Here is an 8,780-nt window from a genome sequence, read left to right on the forward strand (position 1 = left end):
TAAATAATATAAACAAAATCCAATGTCTATTTATAAATAAAATATAAAGTAAAAATAATAAATGAAAAATCATATCTAATAAAATTTAATAAATGATTCCAATTAATGTAATATGACAATCTCTTCTTTAACATAACAACTTTTACTTATATTTTATATATATATATATATATATATATATATATATATATATATATATATATATATATATATATATATATATAGAGGGAGGAGCTCATGCGAGAACCACCCTTATTGTGAGAACCTTGAGAACCAATGTGAACACAACCTAAAATAGCTAAAAAACCTAAAAAAAACCTAAAAAAACCTAACCCCCAACCCCCCCCCCAAAAAAAACCTAAACCCCCCACCCCCCCCCCACCCAAAAAAACCTAACACCCCCCCCCCCAAAACCTAACCCCCCCCCCCCAAGCTAAAAAAACCTAAAAAAACCTAAAAAAAACCTAACCCCCACCCCCCCCCAAAACCTAAACCCCCCCCCCCCAAAAAAAAACCTAACCCCCCCCCCCCCCAAAACCTAAACCCCCCCCCCCCAAGCTAAAAAAAACCTAAAAAAAACCTAAAAAAACCTAACCCCCACCCCCCCCCCCCCCAAAACCTAAACCCCCCTCCCCCACCCCCCAAAAACCTAAACCCCCCTCCCCCACCCCCCAAAAACCTAACCCCCCCCCACCCAAGCTAAAATGCTAAAAACTAAACCCCCAAAAAACCTAAAAAAATCTAAAAAAAATCTAAAAAAATCAAACAAAAAATCTAAAAATTTTTTTTTGATTTTTTTAATATTTTTTAGGTTAAAATCGCTACTTTTCGAAGCAAAAAAAAAAAAAAAATTTTTTTTTTAATTTTTTTTTTTTTTAAAAAAAAAATTTTTTTTGCTTCGAAAAGTAGCGATTTTAACCTAAAAAATATTAAAAAAATCAAAAAAAATTTTTTTATGTGATTTTTAGCTATTTTTAGGCATTTTTGGTGTGTTCACATTGGTTCTCGCGGTTCTCACAATAAGAGGTGGTTCTCGCATGATCTTCTCCCTATATATATATATATCTATATATATATATTAACAGTTATAACATGGACATTACTTATTATAAATGTATAAATAACTTTTTCCTGATTTATAATAATAAATACTAAAATTTATTGGTAAGTCATATATTCAATATCGTAATTTATGGTAAGTGATATAATTATAAATTTAAATTTATATCTAAATCATCTCCAAACAAAATTCCGTTATTATTATGTATAAATTTAATTTTATGATTTCGATATTCCTAACTTCATATCCGATTATACAAATTTGTCCCATACATGTCGGGTATTGAGTATATCTGCAGGCTTCGGATAAACCGTTAATTTTATTACAAAAATATCCGTTGGGTATACCGACGCAAACCCATCGGGTATCGATCAAACAACTATTAATCAATTACATTTCGTAAATTGTGTATTAGAAAAAAATGTTTAGATTTGAATATAATGTACAAAGAAAACATGTTGTAATCTAATGTGAATAATATACTCGAATCTAATCTAATCTAATGTGAATAATATACAAAAATGCAATTGAAAAATAAACGAATTATCATAAAGAGATATTTAAAAAATAAAATAGATATTATTTTAGGGTCAGGTATAGAATCGGGTATGTTAACGGATGACTGAGTCGAGTAAACGGATACTTCACTAAATCCAATACTTGTGTTAAATCCGTAAAAAAATAATAATAATTTTATACTCAACTACGTGATCTTATATCGTCCCAAATATACCAAGTTTTGAGTTTATCTATCAATTCTGGTTTAATTGGCATCCCTAGTTTAAGTTTGAATTTGCAAACGGTTTCAATTCGGATTTGCAAACGGTTTCAATTCACAAATCGGTATTTGGTTCACCTATTCCTATCAAGAAAATAGTGAATAAAGTTGAAATATGGCCTTTTTGGCATTAAACGTGATTCCTTTTGAAGGGGCCCACGTTTCAAACATTTGACTCGTGTATATTTATAGTAAATATTATATGTAGAGGGTTCAAATGAGAAGAAACTCTTTGGTGGTGTTTGGGATTCCTTATTTTTGCCCTCCTTTTGACTTATTAACTTTTATAAGTTAATAAGTTAGCTTGATAGTGTTTGGGAAACCCATAAGTCCTTTTACAATAACTTATAGCTTGTGTTGTAAAAAGCCAATTTTGAGAAGTCATGAATTGTAACTTCTCAATATGAAAAAGGACTTTTGAAGAAATATTACCATAAAACCCTTGTTTCTGTCTCAAATATAATCTGCGTATACTGCATTTAAACTTAAATGTTTGCATCAATTTTGAAGAGAATTTAGGACCTGACATGCTTATTAATAAAAAAAATTGTAGGTTTCATTAGAATATTTAGTTACAAACTTTGTGCAATTAATTTCTGGGATAAAATCATGACATAGTAACAAATTTTAAGGGATGTCCTTTTTAGTCATTTTACATGAATAAGTTAAACCAAACACTTTTTAAAACCTACTTATTGACTTATTGTCTCATAAGCTAATCCAAACACTTTTTTAGAAACTCCTTTTCAAAAAGTCATAAGTTAATAAGTCCTTTTGACAAAAAGTCCTTTTCAACTTAAATAAGCTAACCCAAACACCCCCTTTATAAGAAAAAATTTTAACCAATAGAAATGCTTTATTAGACTTCATTTAATATTTGTACTTAATGCAACTATAAGGGTATATTAGTAAACTTACATACATCATTAATTGGTAGTTTCATTTTTAATAATTAACTATATTAAATTTTTAACTTGTTTTTAAGATATATATATTTTTCACAAAAAATAAAAATAAAATTTCATTTATAGTGTAGGATAAATACGAGGCGTGTAGTATAAATTACGAGTTGTGTATGATAAATTTCAATATGTGTTGGATAAATTTCGAAATGTGTAGGATAACTTTTGATGTGTGTAGGCAAAAATATTTAGTGTGGAGGATTATAGTCTTAATGACTAATTAATTAGTCAAACATAATAATAAATGAGATGAGAAAAAAACTATTTAATGTTTTACAATTATACCCTTTTATTCTTTTTCTTCTCAATAAATTTTTCTTCTCAAATGAACATTCCCCTATATTATATTGTTATTAAATTATTAAATTAAATATCGTTTATATTTATTAAACACTACAAATAAGCAACAACTTTAAGCTAAGGGTGGTTGTACCCTTAGCTTTGGGTGTTTCTCAAAAAAAGATTGAATACATGGTTTTGTTTTTTTATTTTATTTCAAACAGATTAAAAAATGCAGATTGGACCTTCAATAAAGATAGTTACTTTTTCATTGCTATTCGTTTGTTAACAAAAGAAAAAGAATGAAATGTTCGGTTGTTTTTAGATATTTTTTAGATTTTTAGGTGTACGGTTGTTTTTAGTTTTTTTTTTTTTTGTGTGTGAATGTATACTTTAGATTTGTTTAAAAACATAGTTATATTCAAAATCAAGTATTTTTTTTTTTTGCATGCTATAACAGCAATGTTAGCGTGACGACACACAACCGCTTATGAGTAAACATCCTTGCCGGTATTTTGCCATAATGAAAACGATATCGGTGTTCGGCTTTACGTTTTCCGACAAAGCAAACCGATAATGACCAAACTCCACCCACTTGCGTGGAGAAAAACGATCATACACACTCCCACCGCGAAGCACGGGGGTAAACACCTAGTTGTATATATTATATTATTATTAAATTAAATTATATGCTATGCAACATATCTTAACTAAAACTAGGTTTAAATAATTTCGTCGCGTTGCGGCGAATTTATTTTGTTATTTAGTCTATGTTTACATGTGTTTTGATGTGACAACCCTCATAATTACATGTATCCGTACGATTTATTAATGTTAATTAAAGTGCTAGATGACTGTGTTGAATTACTTAACTGTTCTATGATTACTGCATCATACTTACATGTGCTTGTTAACGTACTAGTCTTGTACAGAAAAATTAACTAAATGGTCCTGAATGTTTTCTTAAGTACCGGGAATTAAAAGTGTTACAAAAATATATTCAAAAGACACTTTACGGAATAATTAAACACTTTAACGGAACGGTATCCAACCGAAGAACCGGACATTACCCGGGACACCGAAATTTTTGCCAAACACATTGTTTAATTATTTCTTGACTAGTCTTGATCCCCGAACACCCTAACACCCACTAAATATCAAGCAACTAACTTATGTAAGTACATACTTGGATTTTAACTTATGGTTACCAACTAACATCAAAAATTTACATCCACCCCCCCCCCATACCCGATTTCGGTCACCCCAAGGGGATCCACAAAATTTCACCAACATGCCTTCTTAGATTACATCTTATTATTTTATTAGATCATTGCTTGTTGTCTTGAACATAATATTGAACAAATCCTTATGAGTATGGCTTCATATCTCTACATATCCACTCAAAGATCACACTCTCTCACTCACTCTCTTCTCTCTCCCTCTTGGCCACCCTTAACCGCCACCATCACCACCATTTCACCACCATCTTCTTCCATCTTAAAGCTTCAACTAAGTGCTAGAAGGTGAATCAAGGGTGCTTGAAGTTGTAGATCACTAAGGAGCTTCATACATTGCTTTTCACAATCATTTTTCTTCATCTTTTTCTAGAGATTCATCCCTAGCCTTTGTGCTAGTAGTAAGTCCTTGTTAAACCCTTGTTCATCTTGTCTTTGTAGTTAAAAGTTGTAGTATGATGATTATGTTTGAAACACTAAAGAACAAGAACTAAGAAGAGGAACGTAAAGCTTTACATGAAGTTTGCATAAAGATGAAATGTTGTTAAAAGAATGTTGTAGTAAATATATTGTTGATTGTATGATGATTCTTGGTTATGTAATGCTAATCACCATATGAATCTTGTTAAGTGATGATTAGAAACATGACTTAACAAGATTAGGAGATGATATTATGTTCCATGAAATAATCATCTTCTAGTTAAATATGAACTTGATGAAAATAATTTTTCTTGAAATAGAAGTAAACAAAATAAGTTGGTGATCATGTAGATCCGGGTTCTACGAAAGACTTTTCTAAATAAACAAAGTTCAAGAATCGACTTTTGGAAAAATCATGACTTGTACATACACTTACACCATTTTTGGAAATGAAATAAGTGTAGGAACATTTTATTTACAAGAAGAGTCCAAAAGATAAATTTTTGTAAAAATTGTTTACAAGTTGTAAACACTAAACACTTTCAAGAAAATGATTTTTAAAGAAATAAATACACTTTGAAAGGTAACTAAGTCCACTAAACGCCATACCAAGTTACTATGCGTTTTTACGAAACATCAAGTTCATGTTGGTTTGTAATTGGAGTAGTCTGCTCTTAGTAAATTGTTGTTGATTGTTTGATTGGTTTTCGGAAAAGAAAATGATATGCTTATTAGCATGGACACCTCCATTTACAAAGGAAACTCTGGCGAAATTTTCTAAAAATTCCAACACTTAGAAATTATTTTTCTAACAAGTATGTTTTAACTTTGTTTTCCAAAATAAACTTCGCCATGAGTTTTGTTACAAAATACAAAGTATCGAAGGTTGATTTTTACAAGTAAAATGGATAAATATATATGTCTAGAATATATATTTTGCACTAGAACACTTGTGTGGATACTTGTTTATTTTGTGAGATAGTTATATTATTTTAGGGTAAAATAATATAACTTAACAAAGTACCGTGACACTAGAATTATGTGGTATGTGATAGAAGCATGGTTGCAAAAGTCGCTAGGCGCTCCCTAGTCGGTCGACCGGGGAGTTGAGAGTACTCGGTCTAAACGGAGAGTACTCGGGGAGTACTCGGACATGTTAAGTTATAAAGAAATTACTTTTTGGAGATTAAATATATGTCAAATAACATAAATTTACTAATATTTATAACAAAATATGTGAAAATTTTATTCATTCCTTAATATGATAAGTATAGAAATTATATTTTATTATTATTTAAGTCAAACTAGGCCCGAGTTGACCTACTAGATCCAATTCTGGCCAAGGTTGACCGCATTTGACCGACTCCGAGTAATTAGGCGGAGTCGAAGAAAGTCGCCTCGGCAGCCTACCTTGTAGCGACTACTCGGGGAGTACTCGGCCTTGGAAACCTTGTTTTACAACCATGGATAGAAGTAGTGAGTAGATAAACCGTACGTAGGATACGTGTTATGCATGAGAAACTGATTGTTATCTGTACCTTATTAGGACGTGCTTGATTTCCTGATTATTTGAGTAATTAATCTAACCGAGCAAACCGAGGTGAGTTCACACTTTCTACACGGCATGGGATTCCCGGTGGTTGGGAATGGGTTAAAGAATTTAAAACGAAACCTACATATCCTCCTTTGGTAGGATATGTACGACCATCCTCCTTGGGTACGATGCCATTATTAATCCTGCGTATTCTCCTTGGGTAGAATACGTACGTTCGTCCTCCTTGGGTAGGAGAACAACCTTAAAACTTACTAGACAAAACTCTATCATGAAGTCCCTCATTTTATATCGACTTAATCGCCGAGGCCAATGGCGAGCGGGTCATTAGTTAATAGCGCTATTAGATTTAACAAACCTCACACCGTGCCAGTCGGACGGGCGTGTACTAATGGACTATGTCAAACTGTCAGTGATGATAAACACTGATGTAGGGCACAACTATTGTTCGTCAGTTGTCGATATGGTATGGTCTAGTGGTTTACATGGGGAAGCCCCCACTGATTATGGATATGGTTTGGGTAATAAGAGGAGCTGGTTAAACATACTTTCAACTATGGGGTAACCCCTATGGCAAATAAGCCAACGAAAGTCATACCACGTTTTCAGAAACAACTTAAAACTAATAAACCAACCGTGAACTCACTCAACTTTGTTGTTGACTCGTTGTTACATGCCTTACAGGTTGCTAGACGCTTATGGAGCTTGCACGAGGAGGAGGTTGTTGTGGAATACGGGTTGTTATATCCCGTGCTAAACATTTAATCCTTATGAACTTATTAAACCTACGTTTTGGACTTTAAACTTATGAACTATGAACTTATGTTTTGGACTTACGTTTGATGCTTCCGCTGTTGAATTTGAACTTGGTTAACTAGCTTTTGGTCACCAATTATATTGTGGTTGGTTTTATTTACTTAATTACGTTGTTCAATATGATTGGTGGCTCGATCCTGGTCACGTCACGCCTCCAAGCGGTGATACTCCGCGTGGTGGATTTTGGGGGTGTGACAGATTGGTATCAGAGCCATTGGTTATAGTGAACTTGGTTTTTAAAAAGAGAAAAGCTTTATGACAAAACCAGACTATAACCTGTACAGTGCTCAACGATCCACAACGACACTTCGCTCCACGTGCAAGACTCGACACAATAGGTGGTATGGTTTATGTTATATTGTCGGTTAGATAGTTCACACTGTGCATTAGTTAACGTGATAACTGCTATTTAAGCCTTGTGTGCTTACTCTCCACTGTCGTCCCGCACTTACGCACTTTCGCGACACTTTTCTCACTTACGTTGCTTCGTTGTGAAGATCATGAACGGACGCGGAGGACGTATCAACCTAACTCAAGCCCAGTTGACGGCTTTGATCAATGAACGAGTTGCTGAGGCACTCGCAGCAGCTCCAACAGGAGGTATAACCTGTTATTTCGACCTATCCTAGGACGTTTAGACCTTACCCTCGCAAACCAACCCTCGTGCTTAACCTTGTCTTTTATTCTCGCGCCACAGGTCAACATGCTCAACCCCCTGTATGCATGTTCAAAACATTCATGGATTGCCGACCTAGTACTTTCAGCGGCACAGAAGGAGCTGTAGGTCTTCTCTACTGGTTCGAGAAGCTTGAGTCTGTTTTTGAGATGTGTGAATGCCCTGAAGATCGTAGGGTGAAATTTGCTACTGGAACACTCAAAGGTGCTGTGTTAACCTGGTGGAAAGCACAGGTTCAACTGCTAGGGCTGGCGGTCCCTAATGCCACCCCATGGAACGACTTCAAAGAACTGATCAAGGAAGAGTACTGTAGTCGTGACGACATCCACGAGCTAGAGGTGGAATTGTTCAATCTGAAAATGACGGGGTCGGAAATTAAGGCGTATACGAAGAGGTCAAACGAGTTGGCCATCTTGTGCCCTACTATGGTGGACCCTCCCATCAAGCGTATTGAGCTGTACCTCAAGGGTCTTGTACCGGAAATTCAGAGTCACGTGACTTCAGCTAACCTGGGTACCATTCAGCAAATCATCTGGTTGGTTAATCGTCTTACTGATCAGGCAGTTGAACAGAACAAGCTGCCCAAGCGTATCAGCGCTACTACTACTGATGTTCCCAGTGATAACAAGCGCAAGTGGGATGGAAATTCGGGCAAGGGTTCTACTTCAGTTCAGTCTCAGTCCCAGCAGCGAAAGACTGATGACCACCAGAGTCCTAGTCAGCAATCTTCTGGTAGTCAAGGACAGGGTGGATATCGAGGGAACAACCCCAAGTGCAACCGGTGCAACAAGCATCATAGCGGGCAGTGCCACAAGGGTCGTTGTCTGAGATGTAACAAGCTGGGTCATGAGGCCAACGATTGCAGGAGCCCACGTCCTGCGAATCAGAATCGCCAACAACAACAACCAGCTCCATAAAACCACCACCAGCAGCACCAGCAGGGCAATAAAGGATGCTTTCAGTGTGGCGCTGAAGGCCACTTTAAGAGAAACTGTCCTCAAC

This window comes from Helianthus annuus, chromosome 15, assembly GCF_002127325.2.
Source record: "Helianthus annuus cultivar XRQ/B chromosome 15, HanXRQr2.0-SUNRISE, whole genome shotgun sequence".
In the NCBI taxonomy this organism is placed as follows: Eukaryota; Viridiplantae; Streptophyta; class Magnoliopsida; order Asterales; family Asteraceae; genus Helianthus; species Helianthus annuus.